This window comes from Triticum urartu, chromosome 1 (assembly GCF_003073215.2).
Source record: "Triticum urartu cultivar G1812 chromosome 1, Tu2.1, whole genome shotgun sequence".
Lineage (NCBI taxonomy): Eukaryota > Viridiplantae > Streptophyta > Magnoliopsida > Poales > Poaceae > Triticum > Triticum urartu.
The window spans coordinates 124,015,511-124,031,027 of record NC_053022.1 but is presented as its reverse complement, the minus strand read 5'-3'; positions in this window follow the sequence as shown (position 1 = coordinate 124,031,027).

The window sequence follows — 15,517 nt, the reverse complement described above, 5'->3', positions numbered from 1 at the left end:
CAAGGGGCACCGAGCCGGGGGGAGACAGTGCCGGAGGCGCCGCAAGGCGACCTTCCGGACTCCAGGAGCAAAGGGAGCAAGGCTCCCGGGGGCTCCAAGTTTGGCTCTCAGCCGAACACCACGCCGGAACGTCCAGTGGTTCCGGAGTCGGGCAGGCGGCCCCCTTCCAAAAGGGGCGAGATGCCCGTGCTGGTGACCTCTGTCCATCGAGAGGCACCGGACAACCTGCTGGGAGTGCTTCGCGGCGCTTCCATCGACGAAGAGCACCCAACTATTATGAGTGCGGTGATCAAGAAGGTTCAGTTCGCCAAGAGCGGACTGACTGAAGCCTGTGCCAGCCTTCTAAAAGGCTTTGAGGTAAGTATTTAAAATGTAGGAAAAATATTACCGCATAGACAGTAGCCCCTGATGCTCTGTTTGGTGTTCACAAAGAAAAGCCTAATAGATGATCAAATAATATCTGCAGGAGTCTAATATGAGTATGTCTATATGCGTATGCAGGCTTCGCTGCTGACATCTGCCGCACTGACTGCGGAGGTCGCCGCACTGAAGTAGGACCTCGAGGGGTCCGAGAAAGAGCTCGGCCTTGCCAAGAGGCAGCTCGAGGAGAACAAAGGTAAGTAATACCTTGTCTATATATATATATATAAAGATGTGGTTGCAAAATGATAGGATCATCATGGATGTGCCAGGGGCCATGACTGAAGTGGCAACCCTGAAGCAAGCGCTGTCCGAGGCCGAAAAGAAAGCGGCTGAGGAGCGTACCGAGTGGGAGAAACAAGAGGCACGGGTGGGCGAGGTGCAGCAAGAGGTCCAGGCTCTCGTGAAGAAGCACGAGACTTTGGAGCTTGACTCGAAGACGCGAGAGTCCGAGCTTGCCACGGCCCTCGAGAGCACAAAGCATGCCAAGGCTGAAGCCCAAAAGGCCCTCCAGGAAATTGAGGCGATGAGGAAGATAGTGGCGGGTAAGGCATTCATTATGCAAAGCAAGCATGTGAAAGTAAATTACTTGTTACTTACCCGAGTCCGGAGCTCTCCAGGAGCATTCGCAGATTTGCCCCGCAGTGTGTCGGATGCCGCAAAGTACTACCAGGCGGTGGAGGGAAGCCCGACAGAGAAGTTGTTCTGGTCTCAGTATACTGGGACCGAACACCCGATGCCTGTGAGCGACCAGCTGAAGCAATTGCTCAAGCTGCACAAGGCGGCCGAACAGGCCATGAGTGGCCTGGCGACTCCCTTCCCAACAGCTACTTCAGCCTGGTGAGGCGGCTTGTGGATGCCTGCCCACAGCTGGAAGTCATAAAGCGGTCCGTCTGCATCGAAGGTGCACGCCGGGCTTTTGCCCGTGCGAAGGTGCACTGGGCCAAGATGGACGCCGAGAAGCTGGTGAAGGAGGGGCTGCCGCAGGGCAAGGAGCATCGCCACCCTAAAATGTATTATGAGGGTGTCCTGAAGGGATGCCCGTCTTATGGTGGACGAGTGTGCAAAGGATGTAATTTTTGAATGAACTTCCTCATGTGATCCTGTATTATGAAAATTTGTTCATGTGCGCTATGCAACGCTTGTTTGAATTTAAAATATTACCTTCTGTGCGGCGGTTTATCAAATCTGAGAGATGGCCAGTCGTCGGCTTATGCCCCCTGAGGGAGTCCTGGATTAGGGGGTGTCCGGATGGCCGGACTATACAAAAAAGATGCGATTGTGAAATCATAGGATCATCATGAATTTGCCAGGGGCCACGACCGAAGTGGTGACCCTGAAGCAAGCGCTGTCCGAGGCCGAAAACAAAGTGACCCAGGAGCGCACTGAGCGGGAAAAGCAAGAGGCACGGGTGGGCGAGGTGCAGCAAGAGCTCCAGGCTCTCGTGACAAAGCATGAGGCTTTGGAGCTTGACTCGAAGATGCGAGAGTCTGAGCTTGCCGCGGCCCTCGAGAGCGCAAAGAATGCCAAGGCTGAAGCCCAAAAACCCCTCCAGGAGATTGAGGCTATGAGGAAGATAGCGACGGGTAAGGCATTCAATATGCAAAGCAAGCATGTGCAAGTAAATTACTTGTTACTTACCCGAGTCCAGAGCTCTCCAGGAGCATTCGCAGATTTGCCCCGTAGCGTGTCGGATGCCGAGGAATATTACCAGGCCGAGGAGGGAAGCTCGACGAAGAAGTTGTTCTGGTCTCAGTATACTAGGACCGAACACCCGATGCATGTGAGACACCAGCTGAAGCAACTGGTCGAGCTGCACAAGGCGGCCGAATAGGCCATGAAGGGCTTTATAGTCCGGATCTGGCCTGGCGACTCCCTTCCCAACAGCTACTTCGGCCTCGTGAGGTGGCTTGTGGATGCCTGCCCATGGCTGGAAGTCATCAAGCGGTCCGTCACATGGCAAGGAGCATCGCCACCCCGAGATATATTATGAGGGTGTCCTGAAGGGTGCCCGTCTTGTAGCGGACGAGTGTGCGAAAGATGTAATATTTGAATGAAATTGCTCGTGTGATCCTGTATTATGAAAACTTGTTCATATGCGCTATGCAACGCTTGTTTGAATTTAAAATATTACCTTCTGTTCGGCTGTTTATCAAATCTGAGAGATGGCTAGTCGTCGGCTTCTACCCCCATGCCACGAGTGCTGGGGTGTTCGGGATAAACCTGAGCACTTCGGCCTCGTGAGGTGGCTTGTGGATGCCTGCCCATGGCTGGAAGTCATCAAGCGGTCCGTCTGCATCGAAGGTGCACGCCGGGCCTTTGCCCGTGCAAAGGTGCACTGGGCCAAGATGGACGTCGAGAAGCTGGTGAAGGAGGGGCCGCCACATGGCAAGGAGCATCGCCACCCCGAGATATATTATGAGGGTGTCCTGAAGGGTGCCCGTCTTGTAGCGGACGAGTGTGCGAAAGATGTAATATTTGAATGAACTTGCTCGTGTGATCCTGTATATGAAAACTTGTTCATATGCGCTATGCAACGCTTTTTGAATTTAAAATATTACCTTCTGTTCGGCTGTTTATCAAATCTGAGAGATGGCTAGTCGTCGGCTTCTACCCCCATGCCACGAGTGCTGGGGTGTTCGGGATAAACCTGAGCACTTCGCCTGTGAGGCTTGTGGATGCCTGCCCATGGCTGGAAGTCATCAAGCGGTCCGTCTGCTCGAAGGTGCACGCCGGGCTTTGCCCGTGCAAAGGTGCACTGGGCCAAGATGGACGCGAGAAGCTGGTGAAGGAGGGGCCGCCGCAGGGCAAGGAGCATCGCCACCCCGAGATGTATATTATGAGGGTGTCCTGAAGGGTGCCCGTCTTGTAGCGGACGAGTGTGCGAAAGATGTAATATTTGAATGAAACTTGCTCGTGTGATCCTGTATTATGAAAACTTGTTCATATGCGCTATGCAACGCTTGTTTGAATTTAAATATTACCTTCTGTTCGGCTGTTTATCAAATCTGAGAGATGGCTAGTCGTCGGCTTCTACCCCCATGCCACGAGTGCTGGGGTGTTCGGGATAAACCTGAGCACTTCGGCCTCGTGAGGTGGCTTGTGGATGCCTGCCCATGGCTGGAAGTCATCAAGTGGTCCGTCTGCATCGAAGGTGCACGCCGGGCCTTTGCCCGTGCAAAGGTGCACTGGGCCAAGATGGACGTCGAGAAGCTGGTGAAGGAGGGGCCGCCACATGGCAAGGAGCATCGCCACCCCGAGATATATTATGAGGGTGTCCTGAAGGGTGCCCGTCTTGTAGCGGACGAGTGTGCGAAATATGTAATATTTGAATGAAATTGCTCGTGTGATCCTGTATTATGAAAACTTGTTCATATGCGCTATGCAACGCTTGTTTGAATTTAAAATATTACCTTCTGTTCGGCTGTTTATCAAATCTGAGAGATGGCTAGTCGTCGGCTTCTACCCCCATGCCACGAGTGCTGGGGTGTTCGGGATAAACCTGAGCACTCTTTTTCCCATGTTTGGGTCCTTCGAGGGAGGTGCTCAGCACAACGAACAAGGCAATCGGACTATACTTCTTTATCACTCTCACTTAGCCATAGAATTCTATAATTTTAAATTTTGGCGAAGCCCCTAGTATTCGGAAGGCCGAATTCAGGGCGCTATACACGCCTTAAGCTGGAAAAAGCCGACTCCTCACGCTAAGCGGCATAAGTCTTTAGGGACTCGAAACCTCTCGAACAGCGACCAGCTCTCGCCTTATCATGACAGTCAGTTTTAGCTTTCTCTACTGAGGTGTTTAGCCCAGCTGAACCGGGGCATAATCGCAGTAGTTCTCCCAGTGCTACCTTAGCCGATATAGCGGAACGTAAGGTACCAAAACATGGGAGCCGGGCAAACCCAACTATTGACCCAAGACATGATTCGGAGCTGATGCATATAATGCTATAAGTTTGGGGTGTCGCATTGTCGAAAGTGTTCGGACTTCTCACACCGTATTATGGGGTATGCTTAAGCCCCTAGCGTACTGGCCGTACCAGAGTGTACGGGTGCTGGATGTCATGAATGAACATATATATATATATATATATGTATATATATAGACAAGAATAGAGAATGGGATAATAGTCTAGTGCTATGCATTGTTTATTCAAAAAGGAGCATTAAAGCAGAATGATACAAGTAGTGCGATAAGCAAAAAGTAGGACTATTTGACATGTCCCCTCCAAGGGCAAGCTGAGGAATGGTATTAAAGCAAGTATTTCACTCGTTATCGTAATCCACCTGGGAGTTCCGTGGTGCGACATAGCTTTCTGCCTCCTTGGTTGCTGCATCATGTGTCCGGCAATCATACTACCAGACAGGGTTTCCAGAGATTAAAGTCCTGAAGGAGAGAAAAAGAACAAAGCGGGATGCCCCTAGTGCAGTTGAGCCGCGTCTTGGGGTGTGCCATAGTCGTGCCCCCCTCCCCACCTGTGCCCATGGTATTTTTAATGCGTAATTATGTACGTGTGGCACGGATTTTGCCGTTTGGCTGGGACCGGGCCGCATTGCTATGTGAGCTCGGAACGTGCCAGGCAGTCTTGTTGCCGATTACTCCGGGCGCGCTTGAAGGTGTCCGGGTCCTTAATTGCCGAACTGGTGGATTGCCTTAAGAGGCTGCTTTGCGCTTCTGCTGCGAGGGCCGTTGTGTGCTCCTCCGTGCGGAGAGAGCGCTCTGTGTTTCCATTGACTGTGATGACCCCACGAGGTCCTGGCATCTTGAGCTTGGGGTATGCATAATGCGGTACCGCATTGAATCTCGCAAATGCGGTTCGCCCGAGCAGTGCATGATAGCCACTTCGGAACGGGACTATATCGAAGATTAACTCCTTAGTTCGGAAGTTATCTGGGGATCCGAAGACCACTTCCAGTGTGACTGAGCCTGTGCAATGGGCCTCTACACCTGGTATGACGCCTTTGAAGATCGTTTTTGTGGGTTTGATCCTTGAGGGGTCTATACCCATTTTGCACACTGTGTCCTGATAAAGCAGGTTTAGGCTGCTGCCGCCATCCATAAGGACTCGAGTGAGGTGAAATCCGTCAATGATTGGGTCTAGGACCAGTGCAGCGAATCCGCCATGATGGATACTAGTGGGGTGGTCCCAGCGATCGAAGGTGATCGGACAAGAGGACCATGGGTTGAACTTTGGGGCGACTGGCTCCAACGCGTATACGTCCCTTAGCGCACGTTTTCGCTCCTTCTTGGGGATGTGGGTTGCGTATATCATGTTCACCGTCCGCACTTGTGGGGGGAACCTCTTCTGTCCTCCGGTGTTTGGCTGTCGGGGCTCCTCCTCGTCATCGCTATGTGACCCCTTGTCTTTGTTTTCGGCATTCAACTTGCCGGCCTGCTTGAACACCCAACAATCCCTGTTGGTGTGGTTGGCTGGCTTGTCGCGGGTGCCGTGTATTTGACACGAGCGATCGAGTATACTGTCCAAACTGGACGGGCCCGGAGTGCTTCTTTTGAATGGCTTTTTCCGCTGACCGGGTTTAGAGCCTTTGAATCCGGCATTGACTGTCGTATCCTCGGTATTGTCGTTGCTGATGCGGCGCTTATGTTTGTTGCGATGTGACCTGCCATTGTCGTCCTTGGTATCCGAAGTACCATGGTTCTTTGATATGTTATTGCTGCGAGCCAGCCAGCTGTCCTCTCCCGCACAAAAGCGGGTCATGAGTGTCGTGAGGGCTGCCATAGATTTCGGCTTTTCCTAGCCAAGGTGCCGGGCAGCCACTCATCGTGGATGTTGTGCTTAAAAGCTGGTAAGGCCTCAGCATCCGGACAGTCGACGATTTGATTTTTCTTTGTTAGGAACCGTGTCCATAATTGCCTGGCCGATTCCTCTGGCTGCTGAATTATGTGGTTCAAGTCATCGACATCTAGTGGTCGCACATAAGTGCCCTGGAAGTTGTCGAGGAATGCGGCTTCCAGATCTTCCCAACAGCCAATGGACTCTGCTGGCAAGCTATTGAGCCAATTCCGAGCTGGTTCTTTGAGTTTGAGTGGGAGGTATTTGATGGCGTGTAGATCGTCACCGTGGGCCATATGGATGTGCAGGAGGAAATCCTCGATACATACCGCAGGATCTGTTGTGCCGTCGTATGATTCGATATTTATGGGTTTAAAACCCTCTGGGATTTGGTGATCCATTACTTCGTCTATGAAGCATAGGGGGTGTGCGGCGCCTCTGTACTAGGCTATATCGCGACGCAGCTCAAATGAGTCTTGCCCACTGTGTTCGGCCCAGCCAAATTTACTTTTACTGTATCCGGCGTGACGGTTATCGGCTTGCATAGTGGCGCTCCCTCGTGATCCGTAGATCGATCTTGTGTGTTTTGCTTTGTCCTCCAATACGTCTCGCAGGTCTGGCGTATTTCCCCATGCCTTGACATTTTTATTTGAGTGGCGTCGGAGTGCGGGCTGAGCTTTTGGCTGAAATGCCTCTCTGTCACGGCCACGAGGTGGCCGATCGGCCGCGTCATACGCTGGAGATGTAGGTTTTGGTGCTTCCTCCTCCAGTCGGGGTAGCAACCTGTGCTTTTGCTAACTCTTGGAGGGACGTTCGAGTTTATATTCCTCGAACGCAAGGACTTTAGTCCATCTGTCTGCTAGAAAATCTTGATCAGCTTGAAGCTATTGTTGCTTTTTCTTAAGGCTATTTGCCATGGCTATAAGCCGGCGCTTGAAGCGCTCTTGTTCGACGGGATCCTCAGGCACGACGAATTCGTCATCATCGAGGCTTGCCTCGTCTTCGGAGGGAGGCATGTAATTATCATCCTCCGCCTCTCCATCTGCCGCTCTCTCGGGAGGGCTGGCTTCTCCATCCTCCTGCCCTAAATCTTGCTAGAGGGGATTGTTGTCGTCTTCGGCACTGTCCGGAGTGCTATTATCTCCTGTGCCGGTGTCACCGCTTTTGCTTTGGCAAGACTTAGAGTGGCGCCGCTGACGTCGGCACTTGGGTTGCTTCTTGGAGGGGTCATCCTCCGCTGTCCCATCGCCATTGCCTTCTTTGGGTGTGTCCACCATATATATGTCATATGATGAGGTGGCTGTCTAGTGCCCTATGGGCAGTGGTTCTTGTTTGCATCCTGCATCGTCGTCCATGCCGTTGATGTCTTCGGAGTCGAAGTCGAGCATGTCAGTTAAATCATCGAGAGTGGCTACTAAGTGGGTGGTGGGTGGGCGGCGAATTTCTTCGTCATCCGCATCCCAATCCTGCCGGACATAGTTCGGCCAGGACTATCCTAACAAGGAGAGAGACCTTAATGAGTTCAGTATGTCGCCGAAGGGCGAGTGCTGAAAGATATCCGCGGAGGTAAACTCCATTATCGGCACCCAGTTGGATTCGATAGGCACGGGCGCAGGCATTTCGGAGTCCATGGCCGGAGAAGGATCCGGCAGTTTGCCATCACGGCTTCCGTGAAGGGTAAGGTCGATATTCGGCTCGATCGCTGCTGAGGATACGGCCTCCGTGGCGAGGTCTATCCACCCGTCCATGGATGGCGTAACTAGTTCCGAATTGAGGGTCGGAGCGGTTGCCGGTGCGATCTCCTGAACATTGTCCGATGGTAGAGCAAAATCATACTCATCGTGACCGTGTGGCGCACAAGGCAGGGGCTCGAATCCGTCGAAGATCAACTCTCCGCGGATATCGGTCGTGTAGTTTAAGCTTCCAAACCTGACCTGGTGGCCAGGGGCATAACTCTCGATCTGCTCCAGATGGCCAAGCGAGTTGGCCCGCAGTGCGAAGCCACCAAACACAAAGATCTGTCCGGGGAGAAAAGTCTCACCCTGGACTGCATCGCTATCGATGATCGAAGGAGCCATCAAGCCTAACGACGACGACACAGAGGAACTCTCAATGAAAGCACTAATGTCGGTGTCAAAACCAGAGGATCTCGGGTAGGGGGTCCCGAACTATGCGTCTAAGGCGGATGGTAACAGGAGGCAGGGGACACGATGTTTTACCCAGGTTCGGGCCCTCTTGATGGAGGTAAAACCCTACGTCCTGCTTGATTATTCTTGATACTATGAGTAGTACAAGAGTTGATCTACCACGAGATCGGAGAGGCTAAACCCTAGAAGCTAGCCTATGGTATGATCGTATGTTGTCCTATGGACTAAAACCCTCCAGTTTATATAGACACCGGAGGGGGCTAGGGTTACATAAGGTAGGTTACAAAGGAGGATATATACACATCCGTATTGCCTAGCTTGCCTTCCACGCCAAGTAGAGTCCCATCCGGACACGGGATGAAGTCTTCAATCTTGTGTCTTCATAGTCCAACACTCCGGCCAAAGGATATAGTCCGGCTGTCCGGAGACCCCCTAATCCAGGACTCCCTCACTTGTTAGCCGAACAGTTGCTCTACGAGCTGCGGCCTATGGCAAAAGAGGGCTTAGGTGCCCAAACATTACTTGTCCAACTGCAGGTAGCACTGACATAGTATAAGGCGGCAAACCCCCAGGCCGACTAGTCGAACCCGGTGCCAGGCAGAATAATGAAATAACACATTCATAGGCATGAAACTTATCATATAGATAAAAGGGTAGCCCCCGAGTGCTCCTTGAAGGCCCCGGTGTCTTAGCGCTATAATACAAAAGGTAGCATGGTACATACTGCATCAACTGTAAAATCTTTGGAGGAGGTTTGCATTCCATGGGTGCTCCGATTCTTTACCAGAATCGTCTCTCTTACGCGCTCTGGGCTTCTGTGCATCGATGAGGTGGTAGGATTCGTTGCCCAAAGCTTTACTGATGACGAAGGGGCCTTCCGAAGGGGCCGAAATCTTGTGCTGGCCGGCTGTTCGCTGGATCAGCCGGAGCACAAGGTCTCCCTCTTGGAAAGATCTTGTCTTGACCTTCCGACTGTGGTAGCGGTGCAAACTCTGCCGGAAGATGGCGGACCGGATGAGTGCCAATAGTCGTCCCTCTTCCAGCAGATCAACGCCATCTTCTCGTGCTTCTTTCGCCTCTGTCTCCGTGTACATGGTGACGCGAGGTGAGTTGAACTCAATGTCAGCTGGGATGACGGCCTCGGCCCCGTACACGAGGAAGAAGGGTGTGAAGCCGGTTGACTTGTTCAGAGTGGCGCGGAGGCTCTAGAGGATGATCGGCAGCTTGTTGATCCAGCAGCGGACTGAGCGCCCCAGTGGCTCGACCAGTCGGGGCTTGATGCTGGACAAGATGAGGCCGTTTGCTCGCTCAACTTGGCCGTTTGACTGCGTATGGGCAATGGACACTAAGTCCAGTCGGATGCCCTGCGTCACGCAGAAACGAGCCAAGGCACCTTTGGGAAAGTTTGTATCATTGTCGGTGATGATGTTGTGTGGTACACCGTATCGGATGATGATATCTGCGATGAAATTCATAGAAGTCGGACCATTCAACTTCTTGATTGGCTTTGCTTAAATCCACTTAGTGAATTTGTCCACAACTGTCGGTGTTCTGGGAATGGGGGTCCCCAGACTTGCTTGCCTGCGGCCCGCGGTGTGGCTCCACCAACGGCCCTGTACGGCCCATCTTCACCAGCAGACACTCAAGACCCTCGTGAGGTGGACGATGCAAGACCTCCTCAGGGGCGGCCTCACCAGGCTGGCTCGCGAGGGGCGGAGAGATCAAGGCAAGGGACACCTTGCGAGGTTTCTCTGATGCAAGCCATGACGATTGGAGCCAGGCGCCAGCGCGCACAGTGTCCTCGTTTCCTCTTTGGTGCTAAAGAGGCAAGCATGGGCGAGGAGTCTCGAGGCATCAGGCAAAGGTTTCCTTATTGGTGCAACAAGACCAAGACCAGTAGGACAGCAGGACAGAGGTCACCGTGGAGTCCAAGACGGCGTCACCACCAGAGCCTTTAGCAGGCGAAGACTACTTTTGTCAGGATAGCTTGTACTAGCTGTCCCCCTTCAAATTGGCCGTTGTGGGATCCCTTCCCGCTCAATATTTGGGAAGAGGACAGAGGCCACTATAAATAGGACTAGCCACCACCATAGAAGGGGATGGGCTAAGCTCATCGCAGATCATCCTCAACCACACAAGTTCACCAAGCACAAGAACACCTCTCCTCAGGAGGCTGTTCTTCCCTTTTAACTGTTCATCCTTAGCCCAAGAGGCAATCCACCACACCACCGAACTAGAGTAGGGTATTACACCACAACGATGCCCCGAACCAGTATAAATCTTGTGTCTCTCGTTCTTTGGGTTCGTCGAGCTAGGCCGAGAGATCGTGTCGAGTGCGAGCTAGAGGAGGGGGAGATCTTTGTGCGCACCCCAGTGTTCGAACCTCAAGGGTTTGCCAGAACCCGAAATCCGACATTTGGCGCGCCAGGTAGAGGTGCGTCTAAGCTTTCCTCTTCATCGATCCATGCTTCTCCTCTCCACCAAGCTCATGGCCAATGCACGACGGGACCGCACTAAGCGCCGGGCCGCCCTCGCCACCCGTGTCGCTCAGACAGCCCCTGTCGGCGGGCCTCCCCGTCCGTTCTCCGTCACCCACCGCCATTGCCGCCAAATGGCCCAGCGGCAAACGAGCAGCAAGCCTCTTCACTGCACCCCTCCGTGTGCCGTGACGGCTGCACTGCGACTCCATCGCTGACTCCGGCCGGCTCATCGTCTCACTCTCGACGTGCACCCACGGACGCGCAAGCCGCGCTGCTCATGGCACGCGATCTCCTGTGCTACTTCCCGGTCGATGACCTCTACGAGGACTGGTTGGACCGCATCATCGACCTCGTCAGCGCCGCGGGGGGCTCTCCTGCACCATCCCTCTCGCTGCCTCCCCCACCCCCCCCACGCCCACCCATGTGGCTCATGAAGCGCCTCTGCCTCCTCCGCAACAAGATGGAGCCCTCACGCCGAGATGCATGGCTCATGGTGCGCCCCGCCCCCTCCGCGTCAGGACGGCGTCCTCGCTCCCAGATGTGCGGTCCCGCAGTGTGATCCACCGTGCCGTATGCCCGTGCACGAGGAAAGAAGCTGCCAAGAGGTTCCCCGTCCGCAAGAAAATGCTACATCGCTCCCCGCACCACCACGTCAGGATCGCTTGCTGCGGCAGGGCCATGCGCCACTTGCCGTGGCGGCGCAGGGACACCAAGATCAAGCTCCGCCTCCACGACGGGCCCCACTGGCCACGGCAGGCTGTTGCGCCTTCACTCCCAAGCTACATAGCACCGTCTGGCCAGGCAAGTTCAAGCCGGATCTGTGATACGTCTCCAACGTATCTATAATTTTTGATTGCTCCATGCTATATTATCCACTGTTTTGGATGTTTATGGGCTTTATTATACACTTTTATATCATTTTTGGGACTAACATATTAACCCAGAGCCGAGTGCCAGTTTCTGTTTTTACCTTGTTTTAGGGTTTCGTTGATGTGAGACATTCTCCTTTTTGTCTTCTCCACATAACCCCCATCATCATATTCTATTCCACCCATAGTGCTATATCCATGGCTCGCGCTCATGTATTGCATGAAAGTTTATAGGTTTGATATTACTAAAGTATGAAACAATTGCTTGGCTTGTCATCGAGGTTGTGCATGATGAGAGCATTCTTGTGTGACGAAAATGGAGCATGACTAAACTATATGACTTTATAGGGATGAACTTTCTTTGGCCATGTTATTTTGAGAAGACATAATTGCTTACTTAGTATGCTTGAAGTATAATTATTTTTATGTCAATATGAACTTTTGTCTTGAATCTTTAGGATCTGAATATTCTTGCCACAATTAAGAAGAATTACATTGAAATTATGCCAAGTAGCACTCTGCATCAAAAATTCTGTTTTTATCATTTACCTACTCGAGGACGAGCATGAATTAAGCTTGGGGGTACTGATACATCTCCAACGTATCTATAATTTTTGATTGCTCCATGCTATATTATCTACTGTTTTGGATGTTTATGGGATTTATTATACACTTTAATATCATTTTTGGGACTAACATATTAACCCAGAGCCCAGTGCCAGTTTCTGTTTTTCCTTCTTTTAGGGTTTCGAAGAAAAGGAAAATCAAATGGTGTCCAATTGACCTGAAACTTCACGGAGCTCATTTTTGGAAGGAAAGAAGCCTAGAATACTTCAAGTGCATGTAAGGGAAGCTTCAAGGAGGCCACGAGGTAGGGGGCGCGCCCACCCCCCTAGGGTGCGCCCTCCACCCTCGTGGGCCCCTCGTGGCCCCTGACGTACTTCTTCCACCTATATATCTCCATATACCCTAAAACTTCCAGGGAGCACAATAGATCGGGAGTTCCGCCTCCAAAAGCCTCCGTAGCCACCGAAAGCCAATCTAGACCCGTTCCGGCACCCTGCCGCAGGGGGAAATCCCTCTCCGGTGGCCATCTTCATCATCCCGGTGCTCTCCATGACGAGGAGGGAGTAGTTCTCCCTCGAGGCTGAGGGTATGTACCAGTAGCTATGTGTTTGATCTCTCTCTCTCTCTCTCGTGTTCTTGATTTGGCACGATCTTGATGTATCGCGAGCTTTGCTATTATAGTTGGATCTTATGTTTCTCCTCCTCCTCTACTCTCTTGTAATGGATTGAGTTTCCCCTTTGAAGTTATCTTATCGGATTGAGTCTTTAAAGATTTGAGAACACTTGATGTATGTCTTGCCGTGCGTATCTGTGGTGACAATAGGATACCACGTGATTCACTTGATGTATGTTCTGGTGATCAACTTGCGGGTTCCGCCCATGAACCTATGCATAGGGGTTGGCACACGTTTTCGTCGTGATTCTCCGGTAAAAACTTTGGGGCACTCTTTGAGGTTCTATGTGTTGGTTGAATAGATGAATCTGAGATTGTGTGATGCATATCGTATAATCATACCCACGGATACTTGAGGTGACATTGGAGTATCTAGGTGACATTAGGGTTTTGGTTGATTTGTGTCTTAAGGTGTTATTCTAGTATGAACTCTAGGGCTTTTTGTGACACTTATAGGAATAGCCCAACGGATTGATTGGAAAGAATAACTTTGAGGTGGTTTCGTACCCTACCATAATCTCTTCGTTTGTTCTCCGCTATTAGTGACTTTGGAGTGACTCTTTGTTGCATGTTAAGGGATAGTTATATGATTCAATTATGTTATTATTGTGGAGAGGACTTTCCCTAGTGAAAGTATGAACCCTAGGCCTTGTTTCAGGACATTGCAATACCGTTTATGCTCACTTTTATCATTAGTTACCTTGCTGTTTCTATAATTTCAGATTAAAAATACCTCTATCTACCATCCATATACCACTTGTATCACCATCTCTTCGCTGAACTAGTGCACCTATACAATCTACCTTTGTATTGGGTGTGTTGGGGACACAAGAGACTCTTCGTTATTTTGTTGCAGGGTTGCTTGAGAGAGATCATCTTCATCCTACGCCTCCTACGGATTGATAAACCTTAGGTCCTCCACTTGAGGGAAATTTGCTACTGTCCTACAAACCTTTGCACTTGGAGGCCCAACAACGTCTACAAGAAGAAGGTTGTGTAGTAGACATCAATCTGCCTTCTCACTATGACGACACCCCCGACCCTGCGGAGTTCTTGCAGCTCTACGAGCTGATCACCGAGGCGGCCAACGGCGATGAAAAGGTCATGGTGAACTGGTTCCCCATGGCTCTCAAGGACGTCGCTCGCTCTTGGCTCCTGAACCTGCTCCCAGGCTCGATCTCCTCCCGGGATGAGATGCGTGACCACTTCATCGCCAACTTCCAGGGCACTCGCGACCGCCCCCCCGGCCACGGGTGACCTGTACCGCATCAAGAAACAGCCGGGAGAGACCCTGCAAAAGTACATCCAGCGCTTCAATAGCATGCGTCTCAAGATCGCCAAGGTGACAGACGAGGCCATCATCTCAGCGTTTTCCGATGGCGTCCGCTACATCAAGATGAAGGAGGAGCTCGCCATCCATGAGGAGTTGTGCACGACTTTGGAGCTGTTAACATAGCAACCAAGTGCGCAAGAGCTGAGGAGGGGCACCTCTCCCTCCTCTCCCTCCTCGCTGCGGATCCAGAGGAGAAGAAGACCAAGGTCAAGGACGTGAAGCACAAAGGGGTGGCCGTACTCACGGTAGAACCAGACAATAAGCACGGTCGGGATATTGCCGAGTCGTCCAAGGGCAGCTGTATGTTCTGCACCTTCCACAACATGCACACCCACAACACCAACGATTGTCAAGAGCTCAGGGCCATTCGAGATGGACGCTTCGACCGACACCCCGAGCGCAACGACCGGGGCTACGACCGAGGAGGAGGATGAGGTGGAGGACGTTGTGACGATCGCGGGCCCCGCCAGGAATGGTGCGACCAGCCTCGCGAGGATCGTTGTGTAACACCCACGATGTGGCTATATCTCCCACGTGTCGAGGCATGTCTTAGAGGCATAACCGCATGGTGGTTTAGTTGCAAATGGGGTAATCTTCACACAATCCCATGTACTGAATAAGAAAGGGATAAAGAGTTGGCTTACAGTTGCCACTTCACACAATACATAAATAATCCATACATCATCCAAAGTACAATAAAAGGTCCGACTACGAAACCAAAATAAAGGAAGACAACCCCAAATGCTAGATCCCCGATCGTCCCAACTGGGCTCCACTACTGATCAACCAGAATAGACACATAACAACAAACAAGATCTTCATCGAGCTCCCACTTGAGCTTGGTTGCGTCACCTGCACTAGTATCATCGGCACCTGCAACTGTTTGAAAGGATCTGTGAGTCACGAGGACTCATCAATCTCACACCCGCGAGATCAAGACTATTTAAGCTTATGGGTAGGGTAAGGTAATGAGGTCGAGCTGCAGCAAGCACTAAGCATATATGGTGGCTAACATACGCAAGTAAGAGCGAGAAGAGAAGCAACGCAACGGTCATGAAGCTAGAAGTGATCAAGAAGTGATCCTGAAACTACTTACGCACAACCATAACTTAAGAACCGTGTTCACTTCCTGGACTCCATCGAAAAGAGACCATCACGGCTACACACACGACTGATTCCTTTTAATTAAGTCAAGTGTCAAGTTATCTACAACCGGATATTAACAAATTCCCA